Here is a 26152-nt window from a genome sequence, read left to right as displayed (position 1 = left end):
TGTGTCTCTCTGTCCCTCTCATTCATTTCCTACCTCTCTTCATATATTCTCTGTCTCTCTCACCCTTTCATTCATTCCCTACCTCTCTTCATATATTCTCTGTCTCTCTCACCCTTTCATTCATTCCCTACCTCTCTTCATATATTCTCTGTCTCTCTCACCCTTTCATTCATTCCCTACTTCTCTTCATATATTCTCTGTCTCTCTCACCCTCTCATTCATTCCCTACCTCTCTTCATATATTCTCTGTCTCTCTCTGCTTTTCATTCATTCCCTACCTCTCTTCCTACATTCTCTGTCTCCCTCTCATTCATTCCCTCTCTCTCTCTCTCTCTCTCTCTCTCTCTCTCTCTCTCTCTCTCTCTCTCTCTCTCTTCTCCTTTGTCCTCTTTCTCCATCAATAATTTTTACACCATGACGTCTCCATCATCTCTCAAGACCTTAATAACTCCCACACACAGTCTCTTCCTCCCCCGTCACTTCCTCGCTTCCTTTCCGTCACATTCTTCACATTTATTGCCAATTTCTCGAGGGATATGAAGACAGAAATCACATTTTTTGGGACCTGCAGAAGAAGAATTGTGAGTTACATTAAGACAACACTGAGTGTTAGTCAGCTGCCACGGGCTGCTTCCTGGGGGTGGAGGCCTGGTCGAGGACCGGGCCGCGGGGACACTAAAGCCCCGAAATCATCTCAAGATAACCTCAAGATAAGAGAGAGATAACACGCTCAAATAATCTCGGAACCTCAAGGAGCTGGAATTATACTCAGGGCGCTCGAGTATTTCGATTTTTTTTATCAGATAACTTCAGCAAATACTTAATATTTTTACAAGAGTCAGTGCAATGAGTAAATTAGTTTTTAATTTACGATCACTGAAAGTCTTCTGTTTTAATTATTTGCAGTAGTGTTTTTCAGTGCTTGATTTGCAATAGTTTTTTTGGTTCTAAGAAAACACAGCTTCTAGCATACGAAGCCACATAGCTACGATCGTCGGTAACCAACCCGTTCTCGCAAATTTAATAAGTCAATATTGACTTATTAAATATGTGCATAGGTGACATACTTAACATAATAGATACCCTTAAAAAGATTCATAGAAAACACCGACCTTACCTAACCTTGTTAGTATCTTAAGATAAGCATCTTATAGCTTCGTAATTACAATTATTACCTAACCTATAATAGGTATACGTTAAGTAACAATTGTAATTACGAAGCAATAAGATGCTTATCTTAAGATACTAACAAGGTTAGGTAAGGTCGGTGTTTTCTATGAATCTTTTTAAGGGTATCTATTATGTTTAGTATATCACCTATGCACATATTTAATAAGTCAATATTGACTTTACGAATTTGCGAGAACGAGTTGCGTTAAGTATGATTACTGTCGTATCTTCCACTATGTCTTGGCTATTCAGGACGGTGTCGTGGTATTACCTAATTGTTGTGAACAACGATTTCAGCAATACAGAATTCTATGAAATCGCAAGAAGCTTGGCCGCCATCTGACTGTGGATAATCAGGCCCCAGGGAACAGAACATCGCTTTCATGAGCCGATTTCATTAAAAATTACGTCCATTTTAAAATGGCGCATACGAGCGAAAAGCGACGTTTTTTTAAGAGGATGGGTTGGGAAAGTAGCCCCCTTCCCCCCACGAGGCGACATCACGTTGTATTATAAAAATACATTCACTCAGGCATACTCAGGCATACGGGAAGGATGAGAAGGTGATACGAGATATAATTGACAGGAATTGCAAGCAAGGATTCGCAAGCAGTGAAAACGGAATGATTCTTCCTGTCATTTATTGCAACAACCATCGATCATCTTCCCCTCATTGTGAGAAATAACATCTCTGTTGACCAGACCACACACTAGATGGTGAAGGGACGACGACGTTTCGGTCCGTCCTGGACCATTCTCAAGTTGATTGAGAATGGTCCAGGACGGACCGAAACGTCGTCGTCCCTGCACCTTCTAGTGTGTGTGGTCTGGTCAACATACTTCAGCCACGTTATTTTGACTCCTCGCCTGCAATAACACCTCTGCCTTCTCCGACAAACTGAGATATACACACATCTTACGTAAGTAAACATCTTACACTTCATTTACAAGACGGAGATATTAAGCAACATCACACTACCATCCTGAATCGCCAAGACATAGTAACCACACCCACGATCTTAGGAGGATCGTAGGAGCTCCCAGGAGACTCGAACTGTGGATCTCAAGTTTGCTAACTCGGAAAGACGACCTGATCACTATCGCAAGCAGTCGATTTCATGGGAAAACGGCTGAGGTCAGAGGTCATGTTTCATGACCTTATGGCGACCCGTGGGTCAGTAACTTCCCTATTATCTTGAAGCAAAGGGGCGGGTGGGGAATATGGGACAGACAGGGAGAGAGAGGCAAGGCAGGAACGGAAGGGGGTGGTAAAAACAGTTCCCTCTAGATAGGAAACGGAAGAGGGTGGAAAGGAAGGTTGGGAAGACGGATAGGTGGTGGAAAAGATAGGATAAAAGGGAAGGAAAGTCGGAGCAAATGAAAGGAGTGAGAACTGGAATGGGTGGCAGAGAAGCAAGGTGAATAGAGAAATGGAAGAGTGATGGAAAAGGGTAGTGAGGAGGAAAGGGGAAGAAGACGAGAGAGGAAATAGGTGATGAGATGGGGTGGGGGGGAAATGGGAGGGGAAAGAAAGGCCACTGAGTAGGAAATATTGCGACAGGAACCTGCCAGATGGAACAGATATTAAATATTGTGTGTCAACAGCTGCCGTGGGAGGGAGGCTGGCCTGGGAGAGAGGCTGGGCCTGGGAGAGAGGCTGGGCCTGGGAGAGAGGCTGGGCCTGGGAGAGAGAGGCTGGGCCTGGGAGAGAGGCTGGCCTGGGAGAGAGGCTGGCCTGGGAGAGAGAGGCTGGCCTGGGAGAGAGAGGCTGGCCTGGGAGAGAGAGGCTGGGCCTGGGAGAGGGGCTGGGCCTGGGAGAGAGAGGCTGGCCTGGGAGAGAGAGGCTGGCCTGGGAGAGAGAGGCTGGCCTGGGAGGGAGGCTGGCTAAGTCTGTACATATGTTTACCTATTTTGTGCTTGCAGGATCGAGCTTTAGCTCTTGGCCTTTGGCTAATGCTGTGACTCTACACCTATTTCATCATCATATTATTAGTGTTTGTATTCATCTAGTTATGCTGGAGAGGGTTGACCTTCGGCTCTATGGTCCCGCCTCTGAACCGTTAATCAATTGGTGTACAGGTTCCAGGAACCTATTGAGCGCCATTATAATATTTTCATCTTCAAATTGCTGCTTTGCATACGGCTTTTTGCTCTTTACACCAATTTTCATTATTGTACACTTACTTGAGTTAAACTCTAGTTGCCATTTGTTGAACTGTTCCTTGTTTGAGCAGAGCATTTTGTAATATCTAGCTATATTTCAATGATTCTTTGTAATTTGAGCATTAGCATCAAACTATTTCAGTAGTTTCTCCATGTTCTATGTATTTAATTGAATTGGCTCAAAGCATGACTAAGTAAAGAATGGACTCGCTTGTGTTTTTTTTCCTTTTAGGCCTGGATAAAATTACCAACTGGTCCTCTCACTTCTGGTGGTGGTGGTCATCATATCCCTCATAATATATTCTCTGGGGACTGTTTCCATTATACTATAGGAATTTTCCCATTATATTATAGGAATTTTCCCACTATATTATAGGAATTTTCGCGTCGAATCATAACTTCCCCTTCAATATGCGAGCCCTTTGCTGTCTGACCCCTTCATTGGGTCGATTATTATATATATATTATATATATATATATATATATATATATATGACAATGTCAGACCACGGAGGAAAAATGAAAAAGGAAATTTCCTGTTTCATTTTTCCTCCGTGGTCTGACATTGTCACATTCTTAATCACGTGTTTATTTTCGTGATATACACACACATATATATATATATATATATATATATATATATATATATATATATATATATATATATATATGGGGGGGATGGGAGATGATTCATTCGTTATTTTCGTTCCATTTTGCTTTTTATTGTGTACTTTTATGATTTTTTGAAATGATTTTTTCATTTTTTATAGTGTTGAAGCTTTTGTTGAGGGAGTTTCAATCAAACTGTTGCAGCTGGTGCCTTGCAGAATTTGTTATATTTTTGTATGTACTTAATCAGATGAGTCTGGAGGCTCGAGTATTAGCTCCTAAGCCCTGCCTCTTGGGTAATTACTTGTTGAAAATGACTAAACTCATTTTTTAATTATATTTCAATTTGAAGATTTGTTGATACTGATGCTTCTATTAACCTGTAGATATAGTGGACAGTTAAACAACACCCCCCCCCCCGGCCTGACGGTTGAGTGGGCAGCGCTCGGGATTCTTAGTCCTGAGGTTCCGGGTTCGATCCACGGTGGAGGCGGAAACAAATGGGCAGAGTTCCTTTCAGCCTGATGTGCCTGTTCACCTAGCAGTACGTAGGTACCTGGGAGTTAGACTGTTGCTACGGACTGCTTCCTGGGGGGGTGTAACAAAAAGGAGACCTGGTCGAGGACCGGGCCGCGGGGACGCTAAGCCCCGAAACCATCTCAAGATAACTTCAAGATAACCTCAAGATAACCTTCCTCTGTGCTTCTAACGTTACAAGCCAGGGGCCAGATTCACGAAGCAGTTACGCAAGCACTTAAGAACCTGTCCATCTTTTCTCAATCTTTGGCGGCTTTGTTTACAATTATTAAACAGTTAATGAGCCCCGAAGCACCAGGAGGCTGTTTATAACAATAACAACAGTTGATTGGCAAGTTTTCATGCTTGTAAACTGTTTAATAAATGTAACCAAAGCCGTCAAAGATTGAGGAAAGATGTACACGTTCGTAAGTGCTTGCGTAGCTGCTTCGTGAATCTTCTTGAGATATACAAGAGTTGTTACATTCTTGTAGAGCCACTAGTACGCGTAGCGTTTCGGGCAAGTCCCTGGAATACGATCCCCGCCGCGAAGAATCGTTTTTTCATCCAAGTACACATTTTACTGTTGCGTTAAACAGAGGCTACAGTTAAGGAATTGCGCCCAGTAAATCCTCCCCGGCCAGGATACGAACCCATGACATAGCGCTCGCGGAACGCCAGGCGAGTGTCTTACCACTACACCACGGAGACTGTGCAATCTAACCCCAAGGCTAAAGGCCGTGCCTAAAGGCAACAGTGCCTGGCAGTCAAGGACCATTGACCCCAGCGAGCGAACCACGCTGTGTGTAGCACCAATGACCATGACAACTACACCAAGCCGTTACGTCTCCATTTCCCCTAACCATTACGACTTAGAAGCAAGCCATGTAAAAAGTAAGCTATACCACGGCTTATAGGGAGCTATATACGGCTATAGGGAGCCGGTCGGCCGAGCGGACAGCACGCTGGACTTGTGATCCTGTGGTCCTGGGTTCGATCCCAGGCGCCGGCGAGAAACAATGGGCAGAGTTTCTTTCACCCTATGCCCCTGTTACCTAGCAGTAAAATAGGTCCCTGGGTGTTAGTCAGCTGTCACGGGCTGCTTCCTGGGGGTGGAGGCCTGGTCGAGGACCGGGCCGCGGGGACACTCGGGGCTATTTCGGGGCTTAGCGTCTCCGCGGCCCGGTCCTCGACCAGGCCTCCTTTTTGTTACACATCCCTGAGGAAGGAGCCCATAGCAGCTGTCTAACTCCCAGGTACCTATTTACTGCTAGGTAACTTCTACCTTACTTCCCATTTGTTTACTACTGACACTGGAAAACTCTTTCTAATGTCTCTGAGTCTCATTTGGGAAACGAGTCTATACCTCTTTCCCTTAGTTCAAGTACCAATCGTACATGGTCATTATCTACTATCAATTTCCCTTAGAATTTTGTATGTGGTAATCATGTCTTACCTAAATCTCTTGTCTTCTAGACACGTGAAATTAACTTCCTGTAGCCTTTCCTTGTAGCTTATACCTCCTAGTTCTGGGACTAGGCTACTGGCATACCTCTTCACTTTCTCTAACATCCAAATTGTACTTGATTAGATATGGATGTCATGCTAGAGCACCGTACTCAGGGATTGGTCTGACATACGTGGTATACAAGGCTCTGATTCCTTACACAACTTTCTAAAGAGAATTCTAATACTGGTTCATCCAGCACATATTGTCATTTTAATGAGGGCTTCAGGAGAGAGGAGAGATATCAACTCTTTAATCATTACTTTGACTTAATTTCTCAAGGATTTCATTGTCCATGTGGGTCACACACACACACCAACCCGTTCTCGCACTTTCATATAGTCAATATTGACTTATTAAATACGTGCATATGTGACATACTAAACATAGTAGTTTATCTTGAAAAGCTTCATAGAAAACACCGACCTTACCTAACCTTCTTAGTATGTTAAGATAAGCATCTTATTGCTTCGTAATTACAATTATTACTTAACCTATACCTATAATAGGTTAAATAATAATTGTAATTACGAAGCAATAAGATGCATATCTTTTATCTTATTACTTAACCTATACCTATAATAGGTTAAGTAATAATTGTAATTACGAAGCAATAAGATGCTTATCTTAACATACTAAGAAGGTTAGGTAAGGTCGGTGTTTTCTATGAAGCTTTTCAAGATAAACTACTTTGTTTAGTATGTCACATATGCACGTATTTAATAAGTCAATATTGACTATATGAAAGTGCGAGAACTAGTTGGACACACACACACCTCTCTCTCTCTCTCTCTCTCTCTCTCTCTCTCTCTCTCTCTCTCTCTCTCTCGTCTCCAATCAGGGCGTCGGTGATTTTTAAAGCATCGTGATTCTCTTCCAGTCAATTTCACGGGTCGCCCTGTTTCCTCCTACGTCGTGTCCTGCACCTGCTGCATGTGAGCTCTCTCTCTTTCTCCTGCTGTGTGCGTGTGAGCTCTCTCTCTTTCTCCTGCTGTGTGCGTGCGTGCTCTCTTTCTCCTGCTGTGTGCGTGTGAGCTCTCTCTCTTTCTCCTGCTGTGTGCGTGTGAGCTCTCTCTTTCTCCTGCTGTGTGCGTGTGAGCTCTCTCTTTCTCCTGCTGTGTGCGTGTGAGCTCTCTCTCTTTCTCCTGCTGTGTGCGTGTGAGCTCTCTCTCTCCTGTGTGCATGTGAGCTCTCTTTCTCCTGCTGTGTGCATGTGAGCTCTCTCTCTCTCTCCTGCTGTGTGCATGTGAGCTCTCTCTCTTTCTCCTGCTGTGTGCATGTGAGCTCTCTCTCTTTCTCCTGCTGTGTGCGTGCGAGCTCTCTCTTTCTCCTGCTGTGTGCGTGTGAGCTCTCTCTTTCTCCTGCTGTGTGCGTGTGAGCTCTCTCTTTCTCCTGCTGTGTGCGTGCGAGCTCTCTCTTTCTCCTGCTGTGTGCGTGTGAGCTCTCTCTCTTTCTCCTGCTGTGTGCGTGTGAGCTCTCTCTCTTTCTCCTGCTGTGTGCGTGTGAGCTCTCTCTTTCTCCTGCTGTGTGCGTGCGAGCTCTCTCTTGCTCCTGCTGTGTGCGTGTGAGCTCTGTCTCTTTCTCCTGCTGTGTGCGTGCGAGCTCTCTCTTTCTCCTGCTGTGTGCGTGTGAGCTCTCTCTCTTTCTCCTGCTGTGTGCGTGTGAGCTCTCTCTCTTTCTCCTGCTGTGTGCGTGTGAGCTCTCTCTCTTTCTCCTGCTGTGTGCGTGTGAGCTCTCTCTCTTTCTCCTGCTGTGTGCGTGTGAGCTCTCTCTCTTTCTCCTGCTGTGTGCGTGTGAGCTCTCTCTCTTTCTCCTGCTGTGTGCGTGTGAGCTCTCTCTTTCTCCTGCTGTGTGCGTGCGAGCTCTCTCTTTCTCCTGCTGTGTGCGTGTGAGCTCTCTCTTTCTCCTGCTGTGTGCGTGCGAGCTCTCTTTCTCCTGCTGTGTGCGTGTGAGCTCTCTCTTTCTCCTGCTGTGTGCGTGTGAGCTCGCTCTCTTTCTCCTGCTGTGTGCGTGTGAGCGCTCTCTTTCTCCTGCTGTGTGCGTGTGAGCTCTCTCTCTTTCTCCTGCTGTGTGCGTGTGAGCGCTCTCTTTCTCCTGCTGTGTGCGTGTGAGCGCTCTCTTTCTCCTGTGTGCGTGTGAGCGCTCTCTTTCTCCTGCTGTGTGCGTGTGAGCTCTCTCTCTTTCTCCTGCTGTGTGCGTGTGAGCTCTCTCTCTTTCTCCTGCTGTGTGCGTGTGAGCGCTCTCTTTCTCCTGCTGTGTGCGTGTGAGCTCTCTCTCTTTCTCCTGCTGTGTGCGTGTGAGCTCTCTCTCTTTCTCCTGCTGCGTATGTACTTTCTTTTTCATCTGCCTTTCATCTTCATTGTCTGTCATCTGCTGTACAACACACACTTTCTCTACGACCAAGTGGGTAAAGGCTTATCCCTTCTGCAGGCGAGGAGTCACAATAACGTGGCTAACGTATGTTGACCAGACCACACACTAGAAGTTGAAGGGACGACGACGACGTTTCGCTCCGTCCTGGACCATTCTCAAGTCGATTGTGAGAATGTCTGGTCAACTTATCCCTTCCTCGTACGATGTTATCAGTCCACACGGCTTTGGAGGTTGAATCACCAGGAAGGGTGTTAGTGTTTCCCGGTGATTATCTATGATAATTACCGCTCGTTATCGTGCCTGGTCGTAAATTAGGTCGTTCCACGTGTTTTTACTCCATTTCCTTCCGAGGCTAATTTCTGGTGGAAGGCATTTTTTTTTCTACTGAATTTAGATAAGATTAACGTACCGGGGTTTGTAAAATGTTGTGGTAATTCAAATTTAATGATCAAAACTGGTGGTTAACGAGTTAATTTTGTTCTTAATGTAATTTACTTACACTTTGCTTTAGCAAATAGTAAGCTTATTTGCATAGTCACTTCTTGTTTATATCTGGTTTCCGAGCGCTCGAATTGGGGTCGCACGAATTAATCGTTCGGTTTTATTGTGTAGGGCTGTGATTTAACGTTATCTTGCGACGTATAGTGGAGGTATGATAGCCGTTCCTGCGCTTTCAACTTTACCAATCTTAAGATGAATTAAGTTGAGATAAAGTACTTCTTTTAAGGGTATAGGAGCTTAGGTTATTTGCTCCCTCAAAGAGGTGATTGCCTCTGTTTCTTATTGCGTCGTGACCAAAGCAAACGTATCTTAACGTCGTTCAACGTAACGTCGTTCAACGTAACGACGTTCTCAGTCGCAACAAGGTAAGAACTATATCACGTTATGTGGTCTTCGTAGTCAATCCGTTCTTCTAAGGTTTACCAACGTCAACGCTCAATTTAAAGTAGTCTCTCCTAACCTACCAGAGGACCCAAAACAGAAAACGGGACAGTACGTCACTTTCGACAGCCGCTTCCATTTTCTAGTACGACAATTTTTGGTTTTAGGTAACGCATACGTGCGAAAACCGACGTTCTTTGTAGGAAGACAGGCCGAACGACCAGCAGCGACTTGCTATCCTCTGAGGTCCTGTTATCGTCCCCATTCAAGATTACACCAGCCTTGCTCGGCGTTACAATGGGTGCTTTAATAAACTTTGTTATCGTTTCGCGATACTTACTGGCTCTCTCTTCAAGCTGTACATGTCTTGCTGCTATCATGCCTTAGCTTCCCACTACTGTTATATTTAGGATATCTTACCGTCAATATATATATATACAATTTTCCTGAATTATGTAGTTTGTTCATATTTTTATACTTTTTTCAGCTTGAAAAAATTCTCAAGTTGCTGGAATGTGTGAAAATAAACCAGAAATTTTACTATTCATTGGTGTAGTAAACACCATTCTATTCACACCATTCTTTGGTGTTCGATTCTTAGTTTTTATCTACTTCTATCTTTATCTTTTTACGTGAATTATTTTCTGTGATAATTTATTCCCATTCTTAACCAACATAACTTCACACTTGGGATTGTAAATACAGTTAGTGATGATGTTCTAATTTGTTATGGATTATTATCAAGTTTTTTTTAATTATTAACCATGTTATTATGAGATTGACTGCATGCAGAACATCAATCCCAGAGTACCTTACTTCCAGAACATCAATCCCAGAACATCAATCCCAGAGAACATCAATCCCAGAGAACATCAATCCCAGAGAACATCAATCCCAGAACATCAATCCCAGAGAACATCAATCCCAGAACATCAATCCCAGAACATCAATCCCAGAGAACATCAATCCCAGAACATCAATCCCAGAACATCAATCCCAGAGAACATCAATCCCAGAGAACATCAATCCCAGAGAACATCAATCCCAGAACATCAATCCCAGAACATCAATCCCAGAACATCAATCCCAGAACATCAATCCCAGAACATCAATCCCAGAGAACATCAATCCCAGAGAACATCAATCCCAGAGAACATCAATCCCAGAGAACATCAATCCCAGAGAACCTCTCACTCCCACAACATCAATCCCAGAGAACCTTACTCCCAGAACATCAATCCCAATCATAACATCCTGATTGTTGGTTTCACACAACGTGGCTCTCACTCGTCCAAATCACTTACTCCATCAGGTCAACAAAGACCTTTTCCCCCCTTACCAACACACTAGTTCCGTCATGCTGACTCTTTGATCAACCAGGCTGTCACTATTCGTGTCTCGTTGACAGTAGATGTGATCTACTCAAGCACGGAGGTGCCTATACCCTTGTCAGGGAGGTGATTGATAATTTCAAGGGGAAAAGAGGGTTTTCTTTTACAGTTATCTTAGAGGTTAGTGTTTATGTTTCTCTCTCTCTCTCTCCTTGTATCTTATTTTCCTTTATTCCTCTTCTTATCTCTTAACTCATTTTCTTTGTTCCTCTTCTTTCTCTGTCTCTCCTCTGCACCCCTTCGTTCTCCCTCACCAGCTGGAAGAGACGACCTCATTCCACGTAATCTGATTACTTTAGATAAAAGCCAGCCGTCTGTTTCCATACCACTTATTCTCGTCTTCTCTCTCCCGACAGTAAAAGTCAGAACATCAACTAGGAATTAATATACAAACCGATATATCTCCCAGATCTTAATCTCAATTTGCATCTCTCTGTCTCTCTCTCTCTCTCGTGAAATGTTAAAGACATCCAAATTCCTGAGAGTCAGAGCAAAAGCCAGATTTTTCTTTTCGATTTCTTTTAAAGTTGGACTGGAAAGAATAATGTGGCTACGACGAACTCCCCCAAGAAGGTGAAATTCTGGTTCCTTTGCTAGATAAGGGAAGGAATGGTGGCAGAGGGGCGAGTGGGGGTGACCTCTGGATTTATTTTCCAGTCGTTCTTGCCGGTTGGATGGATTAATGGTGGCAGGATTTGGATTTGGGATAATCCCGATGGGGTAAGTTGCTACTGGATACTACCTCATAACTACGACCATTTATACAACTACTACTATTTATTACTCCATTAATACTCTATTATTTCTGACTGGATGTGTAAATCCATTTTGCAATCCCATCTGCTGCCACCATTGCGATTACAATTACCACAAAAGTCATTAAAACAGGAATCCTGTGTGGTCTATGTGCAACTATTTTCGGCAACTCGATTCTCCTTAAGAGGAACTAGCAGAGGCAGCTAAATAAAACGAAGAAATTGAAACAAACAAAAAAAAGTGATTTTCAGGAAAATTACCTTGAACTGGGAGCCGGGTCTTCTCTCTCGGCAAAATCGAGTTATACGCCTCAGGGGAACTACAAAGATTAGAGTGAAAGTGTGAAAGAAAAGAGTGAGATCAAGAACAAAGTTCAAAAGAAGAGAGAGAATGTCAGCAGAGGAGAAAAGATAAATGAGCTTAGGGAAGAGGAAGGAATAAACACAAAATTACATTAATTATATACTATACATGATTCTCAAATAAGCAAATTGACTATTAAAATTAACAAAAAAATATCACAAAGTCTAAATGATCTAATTGTAAATATTTAGTGTTAATAAATCATGAAACAACAACAATTAAGTTGGATTCTAACGGGAGACGGAAAGCACTTCCAATGTCTTGGTAAAGTCTCTAAGAGACTTAAGTTTTCCTTGTGCAGGTGATGAGTCACAATAACGTGGCTAAAGTATGTTGACCAGACCACACACTAGAAGGTGAAGGGACGACGACGTTTCGGTCCGTCCTGGACCATTCCCTGAATCGACTTGAGAATGGTCCAGGACGGACCGAAACGTCGTCGTCCCTTCAACTTCTAGTGTGTGGTCTGGTCAACTTAAGTTTTCCTTCTTTGTTATACACTATTAACACGCGCCTCAAACTTAGCAAGGACCTACACACCAGGGGGCCAGATTCACGAAGCAGTTACGCAAGCACTTACGAACCTGGGGCCAGATTCACGAAGCAGTTACGCAAGCACTTACGAACCTGGTGGCCAGATTCACGAAGCAGTTACGCAAGCACTTACAAACCTGGGGCCATATTCACGAAGCAGTTACGCAAGCACTTACGAACCTGGGCCCAGATTCACGAAGCAGTTACGCAAGCACTTACGAACCAGGGGCCAGATTCACGAAAGCAGTTATCTTGAGATGATTTCGGGGCTTAGTGTCCCCGCGGCCCGGTCATCGACCAGGCCTCCACCCCCAGGAAGCAGCCCGTGACAGCTGACTAACACCCAGGTACCTATTTTACTGCTAGGTAACAGGAGCATCAGGGGTTATCTTGAGATGATTTCGGGGCTTTTAGTGTCCCTGCGGCCTGGTCCTAGACTAGGCCTCCACCCCCAGGAAGCAGCCCGTGACAGCTCACTAACTCCCAGGTACCTATTTACTGCTAGGTAACAGGGGCATTCAGGGTGAAAGAAACTTTGCCCATTTGTTTCTGCCTCGTGCGGGAATCGATCCCGCGCCACAGAATTACGAGTCCTGAGCGCTATCCACCAGGCTACGAGGCCCCCTTTAGGGGGTGAAAGAAACTGCCCATTGTTTCTCCCCGGCGCCCGGGATTGAACCCAGGATCACGCATCCAGTGTTCTGTCCGCTCAGCCACCGGCTCCCTACTTCCCTTAGAGGAAAGTATAACCTGAAAAAGCGGCAGCTTCCAGAAACAGTAAAAGAGGAGGATCTGATTTTTTTTTAACAAATCAGATGTAAAAATATTCAAAAGGGTTCAAGGAACCTAGACATAAAATAACACACACATTCTACGTAAAACCATTTCTTAAATATGAAGGAACAGAATGGAACAAATCCACAAGGGCCGTGACGAGGATTCGAACCTGCGTCCGGGAGCATCCCAGACACTGCCTTAATCGACTGAGCTACGACAGGGTAATAAGAACATTAAAATTATAAGTTAAAATTATAAGAACAGCATGGAGTTCATAACGAAAAAAACTCACCTTAAAACTCACATAGAAAAGGTCCAAACACACACACAAATTAGATCTGTCCCTACAGTGATTGTCTGGCCTAACTCACCACACTGGAGGAAAGACGAATCGGGGAGGATATGATAACGACGTACAAGATATTAAAGGAAATGAACAAGGATGACAACAAGGAAATGTTCAAAATGAGAAATGATAGGACCAGAGGGCACGGGCGGAAGCTGGAGAGAGCGATGAACCACAGAGAGGGAGGGAGTTTTCAGGGGAAAGCGCCAAGCCATTACGACTATATAGCACTGGGAATGAGTCAGGATAAGGATTTGGGGATGGGACGGGGGAAAGAAGGAACGGTGCCCAATCACTTGGGCACCGTTATCTTATCTATCATTTATATTTATCATCATAATTTATCAGGGAAAACGCCATGAGCTTCAAAATCTTAAGAAGCTGTTATTGCCATTTCTAATGAGCTCTTTTAAATCTTAAAAATTATTGTTGTCATTAAGAAACCCATTTATATTGCTATATTCTGAGCTTAATTAGATCCAAGTCAAACTCTTTGTAATGCATTTAATTATTTTCAATCATTAACACCACCACCAATAAAAAAGTTGACTTTTACGAAAGAATTGCTGTAACCATTTACCTTTGTTTCATTTGACTTGGAAAACATACGAGATAGTCGGATTAAATAATTATAAATGGTAATTGAATAGCAAGTTGTAGAATTATAGGGAATTTAAGATATAATTTATTAGGTAGACAAATCCAATTCCAAATCTGTGTTGAGATTTGACTTTCCACATATCAGTCACTTTTCAAACCATCTTAATGATCCTTTCAAACAAGACACAAACAAACTTAACAAACAATAAAATAAAGAAAGCAATACAATAAAAATTACCCGATTTACAAATTAAAACCAAATAACCAAGATCATTAATTTTGAATGAATAGAAATTAAAATCCCAATACAATTTATATAAATTATCTACTCCTTAAAAGTTACCCCAAATGAATAACTTTCAGTAATACATTCTTGCACAACAGCCACAATAAAGCAAATGTAAAAAAAAAAAAAAAAAAAAAAAAATTGGGGCTTAGTGAATGTTTAATTGTTCATGCAGTAAGCATTATATATATTTTATATATGCCACTGTCAGACCACGAAGAATTAAAACAAATTTCCTTAAGTACTTTCGTATATAATAATACATCTTCAGAAGTAATCATTCCTTCTGAATAAGTATTATTAAATATGAAACTACTTAAGGAAATTCCTGTTTCAATTCTTCTTCCGTGGTCTGACACTATTATATTAATATATATATATATATATATATATATATATATATATATATATATATATATATATATATATATATATATATATATATATATATATATGTCGTACCTAGTAGCCAGAACTCACTTCTCAGCCTACTATGCAAGGCCCGATTTGCCTAATAAGCCAAGTTTTCATGAATTAATTGTTTTTCAACTACCTAACCTACCTAACCTAACCTAGCTTTTTCGGCTACCTAACCTAACCTAACCTATAAAGATAGGTTAGGTTAGGTTAGGTAGGGTTGGTTAGGTTCGGTCATATATCTACGTTAATTTTAACTCCAATAAATAAAAATTGACCTCATACATAATGAAATGGGTAGTTTTATCATTTCATAAGAAAAAAATTAGAGAAAATATATTAATTCATGAAAACTTGGCTTATTAGGCAAATCGGGCCTTGCATAGTAGGCTGAGAAGTGCGTTCTGGCTACTAGGTACGACATATATATATATATATATAAATATATTTCGGAGGCAGAAACAAATATGCAGAGTTTCTTTCACATTGATACCCCTGTTCACCTAACATTAAATAGGTACCTGGGAGTTAGACAGCTACTACGGGCTTCTTCCTGAGAATATGTGCTCGCGCGTGTGTGTGTGTGTGTGTGTGTGTGTTAGACAGAAATATATATAATAAATAGAGGAAAAATTGATTGTTTAGAAAGTTGGGGGCCAAGAATTAGTAGCTCAATTCTGCATTAATTATTATTATTAACTATGAGGAGACAGCGCCAAGCCATTACGACTATATAGCACTGGGAAAGGGTCAGGATAAGGATTTGGGTTTGAAATTGAAATAAGTTTATTGAGGTAAAATACACACAAAGGGATGAGGTAGCTCAAGCTATTCTCACCCCGTTCAGTACATCGTGTTAATACATACATAGACACACATCACAAACAATAAACATATTACCAAACGTTCTGAGAGATACACATATATATTTCCTCCTTCACAAGTATGGGACGGGGGGAAGGAATGGTGCCCAACCACTTGTGGACGGTCGGGGATTGAACGCCGACCTGCATGAAGCGAGACAGCCTCTCTACCGCCCAACCCAAGTAGTTGAACTAGAAAATATACACATTGCACACTGAAGTAAATATTGCATCTTAGTTACACATCACACGATCTAATCCCTCATTTCACAATCTTCAAACTGCCCTTAAGAGACAGTTTGAGGGGTGACCTTCCTTGACCTCCGAGTGGCGAAAAGGTCACCACTTGTATGCCTTCACCGAGTCTAGTCCTCAAGCTAAGTGGTAGAGGCTGCAATTGTCTCGACACAATAGTCTTGACAATCACCGCCTTTGTGATGGGAAAAGCGAATGTGTTTCTCCTGTGGATAGTGACGGCTATTGTTTCTCTCTTTGATAGTGTAGTGGTATTGGGGGGAGGGGGGTGTTATGAAGGGTAGTTAGTGGCTCAGGCACACTTTACAGAGTAGTGGCACTATTCAAAAGGATAGTGGCACTGATTTTTTGAAAGATTGTGTCACCGACACAATCGGTGCCTGACACTCAAGAACACGTGTCAGTCACTACAGGCGTGAACAACATTATCCAACACTATCACATGAATAACACTGGACACCTTCACTATCACATGAATAGCACTGGACACCTTCACTATCACATGAATAAGACTGGACACCTTCACTATCACCTCCCCTGGACCCATTATGTCTTCTCCTCCTCTTGCTCCGTAAACACTTACATCTGTCAAGTCCCATTTTCTGAACCATTTGCACAAGGGCTCTGTGTTGCCCTTTCCTTTACCCATTATATATATATATATATATATATATATATATATATATATATATATATATATATATATATATATATATATATATATATATATATAAGGGAACTAAGGAATAAAACACCAAGCCATTACGACTATATAGCACTGGGAAGGAATCAGGATAAGGATTTGTGATGGAACAGGAATGGAAAAGGAATGCTGCCAAACCACTTGTGGACGGTCGGGGATTGAACGCAGACCTGCATGATGCGAGACCGTCGCTCTACCGTCCACCACAAGGAACATTTACAGGTGGTAAACATGAAATAACATTGAAAGACGACGATATAGAAGCCACCTCCATCCACAAATTAAAGCCTAGATTAGACAACGTATTCGAACACCAGAAAACGAATGAATTGTTAAGCAACAGGGAAGATGATGAGAGATTAAAGAAACCGAAAGGAAATTTGCGATAAGATGATCACGTGAAAGGAAGAATTAGAAAAGATTAAGGAGGAAAATAATCTCAAAATCCCTCTTAACACTCACTTCTCCCTTTGTTTAATTGCCGAAACAATTAATTAATTAACAAATAAACTCACTATAATCACCGGCGGTGCAAAACGTATCATGCAGCCTAAAAAAAATTAATAATAATAAAAAAGCCTAACCTCAGTTTAAATTATAAATCACGCAAATCTGGAAATATTTCACACACACACACACACACACACACACAAACACACACAAACACACACACACAAACACACACACACACACACACACACACAGGAAGCCAATTACCCTATATATTCACCGACCCACATCACGTCCCTAAACTCGTTTGATAATCAATATTTTATGTTGGGTATTTTAATAATAATTATGTTCATTATTTTATGTTTATTAAATCAATATTTTAATCAATATACTTGCGAAGTAAACTACTCTATTTGGTAAGGTCTCATTGAACTTATCTAACTTTGTGAACACAATTGTAGAGAGTGTATTATCCTACGTATATAGAATAATGTAGTTGTAGTCTGGATAATGTATGCTACATTATATTATATAATGTAGTATGGGATAGTTTCTTATAAGTTATAAGTTCTTGGTCAAGGGGCGATTCACGCGGTCTCGCTATGCAACCCGTTCTCGCACTTTCTTACAGTCAATATTGACTTATTAAATACGTGCATATGTGACATACTAAACATACTAGTTTACCTTGAAAAGCTTCATAGAAAACACCGACCTTACCTAACCTTCTTAGTATGTTAAGATAAGCATCTTATTGCTTCGTAATTACAATTATTACTTAACCTATACCTATAATAGGTATAGGTTGCCTTGAACGGCATGATTTTTGTTTTATTTAATTATAACTTTTTCCATTTAAGACCCAGGAAGAATTTCATCTTGTACAAGACTATGTTCAATCACTCAACCACTGCTTTCCTTTCAGCCTCATTTTCACCACCAATCCGCCTTCGCTGCTACTCCTGTTGCTGCCACCACGGCCATTAAGGAGGAAAATTTCTCACCGAAAACGACATAGAGGTATGCGAGGAATTTAGCGAATTCACGTTAAATCTTCGATCCGTGGACATCTTCAAGAGAAAACTAGATAGTTTTCTTCAAGAAGTGCCGGACCAACCGGGCTGTGGTGGGCCTGCGGGGCACTCCAAGCAACAGCCTAGTGGACCAATGGCCAGATTCACGAAGCAGTTACGCATGTACTTACGAAACGTGTATATCTTTTCTCAATCTTTGGCGGCTTTGTTTACATTTATTAAACAGTTTACAAGCATGAAAATTTCCTAATCAACTGTTGTTATTGTTATAAACAGCTTCCTGGTGCTTCGGAGCTCATTAACTGTTTAATAATTGTAAACAAAGCCTCCAAAGATTGAGAAAAGATGCACAGGTTCCTAAGTGCTTGCGTAACTGCTTTCGTGAATCTGGCCCCAAACTCTCACAAGTCAAGCCTGGCCTCGGGCCGGGCTTGGGCAGTAGAACAACTCCCAGAACCCCATCAACCAGGTATATGTGGGCCTGCGGGCTGCTCCAAGCAACAGCCTGGTGGACCAAACTCTCACAAGTCAAGCCTGGCCTCGGGCCGGGCTTGGGGAGTAGAACAACTCCCAGAACCCCATCAACCAGGTATATGTGGGCCTGCGGGCCGCTCCAAGCAACAGCCTGGTGGACCAAACTCTCACAAGTCAAGCCTGGCCTCGGGCCGGGCTTGGGCAGTAGAACAACTCCCAGAACCCCATCAACCAGGTATATGAGGCCTGCGGGCTGCTCCAAGCAACAGCCTGGTGGACCAAACTCTCACAAGTCAAGCCTGGCCTCGGGCCGGGCTTGGGCAGTAGAACAACTCCCAGAACCCCATCAAGCAGGTATATGTGGGCCTGCGGGCCGCTCCAAGCAACAGCCTGGTGGACCAAACTCTCACAAGTCAAGCCTGGCCTCGGGCCGGGCTTGGGGAGTAGAACAACTCCCAGAACCCCATCAAGCAGGTATATGTGGGCCTGCGGGCCGCTCCAAGCAACAGCCTGGTGGACCAAACTCTCACAAGTCAAGCTTGTCAAGGGGGGGTGATTGTTGTAGCACTAATGGTGACGAGTTTGTTACTCGTTTGTAACAAAAGCAAAGTTTGTTTGCTTTCCTTTGTATTTTTTTCACACCCTTTTCTCCCTTCCTTCCTTACATCCTTCAAGACACACCATATCACTTCCAGTTCCTATTTGCATATACTACTCACTCACTCTCACACACACACACACACACACACACACACACACACACACACACACACACACACACACACACTCTCACTCTCACACTCACTCTCACACACTCTCACACTCACTCACTCACTCACTCTCTCTCTCTCTCTCTCTCTCTCTCACTCTCTCTCGCTCTCTCTCGCTCTCTGCCACCTTGCTACAGATTACCTCAACTAAAACCAAACTTTCTTAATTTTTTACCTGTCAGATGGAAGTGTAAGCGGGTGAAACTTGATTCCCTTCTTGCATAATCCTCCCCCAACACAGAGAGCGCCAAGGCCAACTTTCTTAACAGCAGTCTACTTTCGCACGAAATTATAGGAGAGAAAAAAGAAAGCAAGAGAGAGAGAGAGAACGAGAAAGACAATTTTACCATCTTTGAGATATAGTTCAGTGTCGGGAAATTATGAGAGCACTGTGGTGTGTGTGTTACGAGGGCTTTGGGGAAGGGTGAGGGGATAGGAGGGAAGAGAAGGGAAGGGAGGGAATGGGAAAGGTACGGGAAAGGTAGGGGGACAAGGGGAGGGAGAAGAGAGAGGGAATAATCGCAAAAAACGAGGGAGCATGGATTGGTGAACAGACAGGCACAAGAACTCAAGAGAGTCTGAAACTTGTTCAAAAGATATTAGAGGTGCCTTTTTTTGTACAGATTAGATTTCCAGAATGGACAAAGAACAGAGGCCAGAAAGGTTTTAAAATCAACCCAGACTTTGGCATGGAACCAACCCAGTCTTTGGCCAGGAACCAACCCAGTCTTTGGCGTGGAACCAACCCAGTCTTTGGCGTGGAACCAACCCAGTCTTTGGCCTGGAACCAACCCAGTCTTTGGCCTGGAACCAACCCAGTCTTTGGCCTGGAACCAACCCAGTCTTTGGCCTGGAACCAACCCAGTCTTTGGCCTGGAACCAACCCAGCCTTTGGCCTGGAACCAACCCAGCCTTTGGCCTGGAACCAACCCAGCCTTTGGCCTGGAACCAACCCAGCCTTTGGCCTGGAACCAACCCAGTCTTTGGCCTGGAACCAACCCAGCCTTTGGCCTGGAACCAACCCAGTCTTTGGCCTGGAACCAACCCAGCCTTTGGCCTAGAACCTACCCAGTCTTTGGCCTAGAACCATCCTAGTCTTTGGCCTAGAACCATCCTAGTCTTTGGCCTAGAACCAACCCAGCCTTAGGACATAAATTACTATCAAATATTTGACTGGATATAAGTGAACCACTTGTAATTTCAACAAGGCAAAGGTGATACGAATTTACTGTGAGAAGTAGCAAAGACATAGTCAAGACTTACGACTACTGGATTCATATTTCTGTATTACATTCACCATTTGCTTTATTAAAAGAACAACGAGAAACAAACTGTAAATGAAGATACTGAGAAGGCAATCGAGGTCCAGTAGATAGAGAAAAGAAACAAAGATAAAGATGGAAAGGAAGAAGGAGGAGGAAGATAGAACAATAATTTCTTCAAAGAAAACACTATCGAGAAGGAATTAGCAATCTTTGTAAAGATTGCCAAAGGAGATTCCTAAACCCCTGACGAGTTGGGTCGAGTTTGGAGTTTCTAATTTCTACTTTTTCCTCTGACTTCATTCCCGCTGGGAGATGAGAGTCAAGAGCCAGATCCATGCTCCCAAGAGTCAGATCCCTGACCTAAGAGCCAGATCCCTTACTTGCCATTCAGGTGCATGAAACTGAGCCCATTCCAGTACCACTGATGTACCACTGGCCCATCTAGATGTACCACTGGCCCATCTGGATGTACCACTGGCCCATCTGGATGTACCACTGGCCCATCTGGATGTACCACTGGCCCATCTGGATGTACCACTGGCCCATCTAGATGTACCACTGGCCCATCTGGATGTCCCACTGGCCCATCTGGATGTCCCACTGGCCCATCTGGATGTCCCACTGGCCCATCTGGATGTACCACTGGCCCATCTGGATGTACCATTGGCCCATCTGGATGTACCATTGGCCCATCTGGATGTACCTAACTTCCAGTTAATAATGGAGAAGGAATGAAAGTTAATGAGAAAGGGATAGAGGGTCATGAAAAGGAGGCCAAAAGGAACTAAAGATGACAAGGAGAAGTGAAAAGAAGGAAGGAAGGAATGAAGAGAATGAGAAGATAAATAATGAGGAAAAAATAAAAATGAAAAGAATGACAAGTTTGTGGAGAAAAGGAAAAAAATGGAAGAATACAGTAATAAAGAGGATCAAAAGAGGGTAGAAATGAACAACGAACTGAAAGAAAATAGGAAGCAGGGGAAGAGGAAAATTAAGAAAACGAATAGGAAAGGCAGATAATGCCGAGGTTTACGATAAGATAGCAAAGTAGCAACAAAATTTAAGAACCTCAAATGAGATGAAGAAGAGAATGAAATTAAAAAAAAAAAAACAATATATCATGCAAAGTGCACAACAATCAAACTACTTCACAATCTTCCCTTATCTTGAGGTTATCTTGAGATGATTTCGGGGCTTTAGTGTCCCCGCGGCCCGGTCCTCGACCAGGCCTCCACCCCCAGGAAGCAGCCCGTGACAGATGACTAACACCCAGGTACCTATTTTACTGCTAGGTAACAGGGGGGCATAGGGTGAAAGAACCTCTGCCCATTGTTTCTCGCCGGCGCCCGGGATCGAACCCAGGACCACAGGATTACAAGTCCAGTGTGCTGTCCGCTCGGCCGACCGGCTCCCTTCCGTAAGTATAGTTTCTAGAAAGGCGCGGCCCTTCGCAACCGATTGGGCTTATGACAATAATTCATTCCTGTTTACACTTCTGTCACTCTACTAATCCTGTTTGCATTTCTGCAGAAATCACAGCGCCAAAGCGCGGATGCTCTACACAACTTGGCACAAATTTACAAATCCACAAGGGCTGTGATGAGGATTCGAACCTGCGTCCGGGAGCATCCCAAACACTGCCTTAATCGACTGAGCTACGACAGGGTTAAAAGGGTTGAAACCCTTTTTCAACCCTTTTTAACTCTGTCGTAGCTCAGTCGATTAAGGCAGTGACTGGGATGCTCCCGGACGCAGGTTCGAATCCTCATCACAGCCCTTGTGGATTTGTTCATTTGATGCATCACGTTAGTATGATCTCTGTGTAACTCGACACATATTTACAAAACTCAGCCCCTAGTTTGTGGACATCAACAATACTAACAACTAATCATTTTAACAAAGCTAGTTTGCTTAGCCTGTTAATGGCTGGTCATTTACCCAGTACCACAGAACGAGTGAGGTTAATGTTTTGACTGGTTAAAAAAAAATGGTTATCTTAAAAAAATAGATATCAATCGACTGTTTCTTTCACCTGGGGCTAGATTCACGAAGCAGTTACGCAAGCACTTACGAACCTGGGGCCAGATTCACGAAGCAGTTACGCAAGCACTTACGAACCTGGGGCCAGATTCACGAAGCAGTTACGCAAGCACTTACGAACCTGGGGCCAGATTCACGAAGCAGTTACGCAAGCACTTACGAACCTGGGGCCAGATTCACGAAGCAGTTACGCAAGCACTTACGAACCTGGGGCCAGATTCACGAAGCAGTTACGCAAGCACTTACGAACCTGGGGCCAGATTCACGAAGCAGTTACGCAAGCACTTACGAACCTGGGGCCAGATTCACGAAGCAGTTACGCAAGCACTTACGAACCTGGGGCCAGATTCACGAAACAGTTACGCAAGCACTTACGAACCTGGGGCCAGATTCACGAAGCAGTTACGCAAGCACTTACGAACCTGGGGCCAGATTCACGAAGCAGTTACGCAAGCACTTACGAACCTGGGGCCAGATTCACGAAGCAGTTACGCAAGCACTTACGAACCTGGGGCCAGATTCACGAAGCAGTTACGCAAGCACTTACGAACCTGGGGCCAGATTCACGAAGCAGTTACGCAAGCACTTACGAACCTGTACATCTTTTCTCAATCTTTGGCGGCTTTGTTTACAATTATTAAACAATTAATGAGCCCCGAAGCACCAGGAGGCTGTTTATAACAATAACAACAGTTGATTGGCAAGTTTTCATGCTTGTAAACTGTTTAATAAATGTAACCAAAGCCGCCAAATATTGAGGAAAGATGTACACGTTCGTAAGTACTTGCGTAACTGCTTCGTGAATCTGGCCCCAGGTTCGTAAGTGCTTGCGTAACTGCTTCGTGAATCTGGCCCTATGGACATAAAGATATCCACAAACTAGAAAAATGTTAAAATATATACACAAATCTCCTAGGAGATTGGACCTCCCAGGAGAATTGTCCAATCCATCACATATATATATGTCGCGGGTTGGACATGTATATATGTGGGATTGGGGAGTTATAGATAGGAGCTGCCTCGTATGGGCCAATAGGCCTTCTGAAGTTACCTTTATTCCTATATTCTACCCAAGACTTTTGAAGTATCTGAAACAAGTGAAGCAGGGGAGAACGGCTTCCCTGCAAGGATTATAGATAGATTATGAAATTCTTCAGAATATGATGAGAAAAGCCGAGACCTTGTTACGTATCAGACCAAAAAGGAGAAGAAAAAACTCAACCCCAAATGAAGGAATATTAAGGAATGTTACTTCCTCTTCGTAGGTATTACTGTGAAGTCACCGGTTACCTTTTCGCTTACAGTGCCTTCACTGTACTGACTTCCAGGTTTCATGGACTATATCTAATCACTTTGGAAACGAATCTTGTTGCTAAAGAGGTCATTGTCAGCATTTTTAGAATCTAATTCATTTTTTCATAGAAAAAGTGGGGGGGGGGGGGAGGGGGGGAAAGAGAGAGAGAGAGAGAGAGAGAGAGAGAGAGAGAGAGAGAGAGAGAGAGAGAGAGAGAGAGAGAGAGAGAGAGAGAGAGAGAGAGAGAGAGAGAGAGAGAGAGAGTGTACTCACCTAATTGTGCTTGCGGGGGTTGAGCTCTGGCTCTTTGGTCCCGCCTCTCAACTGTCGATCAACAGGTGTACAGGTTCCTGAGCCTATTGGGCTCTACCATATCTACACTTGAAACTGTGTATGGAGTCAGCCTCCACCACATCACTTCCTAATGCATTCCATTTGTTAACCACTCTGACACTAAAAAAGTTCTTTCTAATATCTCTGTGGCTCATTTGGGCACTCACTTTCCACCTGTGTCCCTTAGTGCGTGTGCCCCTTGTGTTAAATAGCCTGTCTTTATCTACCCTATCAATTCCCTTGAGAATCTTGAATGTGGTGATCATGTCCCCCCTAACTCTTCTGTCTTCCCCTTTCTTTGTTTCTTTCTGCTCTCTCCCTCTTTCTTTCTGTGTGTGTGTACTCACCTAATTGTGCTTGCGGGGGTTGAGCTCTGGCTCTTTGGTCCCGCCTAAGTTAAGTGTGTGTGTGTGTGTGTGTGTGTGTGTGTATTCACCTAGTTGTGATTGCGGGGGTTGAGCTCTGGCTCTTTGGTGCCGCCTCTCAACAGTCAATCAACTGGTGTACAGGTTCCTGAGCCTATTGGGCTCTATCATATCTACACTTGAAACTGTGTATGGAGTCAGCCTCCACCACATCACCACATCACACCTGTGTGTGTGTGTGTGTGTGTGTGTGTGTGTGTGTGTGTGTGTGGTGTGTGTGTGTGTGTCTGTTTAAAGTATAAAGGTCCCATTATCTCCTAAAATATGATATAGAAGCGGTCGCCCCTTGTGGCAGGGCTGAGGAAGAGCATCTCCACTACCCACCACCCACTTCATTACCTGCAAATTGCCAAGATAACCGGCCAAATGAGGCAGAAGGGAGCACTTCCAGGCCCTGTGTTTACATTTCTCCAGCTTAACTCCTCAGACGACGGCTGTATTATCGTATTATATTGTATTATTGCTGGCTGGCTATACCTGGGAACTCTTAACATACAAGAACGTATATACATGCGATTTATGTGTGTATGAACCTAGTTGTGCTTGCGGGGGTTGAGCTATGCTCGTTTGGTCCACCTCTCAACTGTCAATCAACTGTTACTAACTACTAATTTATTTTCCCCCCCCCCACACACACACCCAGGAAGCAGCTCCGTGACAGCTGACTAACTCCCAGGTACCTATTTACTGCTAGGTAACAGGGGTATTTAGGGTGAAAGAAACTTTGCCCATTTGTTTATGCCTGGTCGGGGAATCGAACCCGGGCCACAGAATTACGAGTCCTGCACGCTGTTCATTCAGCTACCAGACCCACTCATGTAGAATGAGGGGATCTGTCATATCTACATGTTGTTGTTGTTGTTGTTGTTGTTAAAGATTCGCTACCTGGAACAAAGTTCCAAGTAGCACGGGCTATGGTGAGCCCGCAGGATGTATTAAAATATCTACATCTTAAACTGGAGTCTACCTTCACCACGACGGTTCGTATTACCTTTTCTTCACTACTGAGACACTAACAAAAGATGTGTATTGTCCCTGTGGCTCAGTTCAACCCGTTCTCGCACTTTCTTACAGTCAATATTGACTTATTAAATAAGTGCATGTGTGACATACTAATTTATTGTGAATATTTTAGTTTACCTTGAAAAGCTTCATAGAAAACACCGACCTTACCTAACCTTCTTAGTATGTTAAGATAAGCACCTTATTGCTTCGTAATTACAATTATTACTTAACCTATTATAGGTATAGGTTAAGTAATAATTGTAATTACAAAGCAATAAGATGCTTATCTTAACATACTAAGAAGGTTAGGTGAGGTCGGTGTTTTCTATGAAGCTTTTCAAGGTAAACTAGTATGTTTAGTATGTCACATATGCACTTATTAAATAAGTCAATATTGACTGTAAGAAAGTGCGAGAACGGGTTGCTCAGTTGAGTACTTAGGTAATAGTGATGTCCCATTGGTCGAGAACAAAGCAATCCAAATAATCTACATTAATCTCCTCTATCTATTCCTCAAACTCCTCTATCATCATCCTCGTAGGCCTCGG

This window comes from Procambarus clarkii, chromosome 77 (assembly GCF_040958095.1).
Source record: "Procambarus clarkii isolate CNS0578487 chromosome 77, FALCON_Pclarkii_2.0, whole genome shotgun sequence".
NCBI lineage: Eukaryota > Metazoa > Arthropoda > Malacostraca > Decapoda > Cambaridae > Procambarus > Procambarus clarkii.
Note: the sequence above shows the minus strand (reverse complement) of the source record.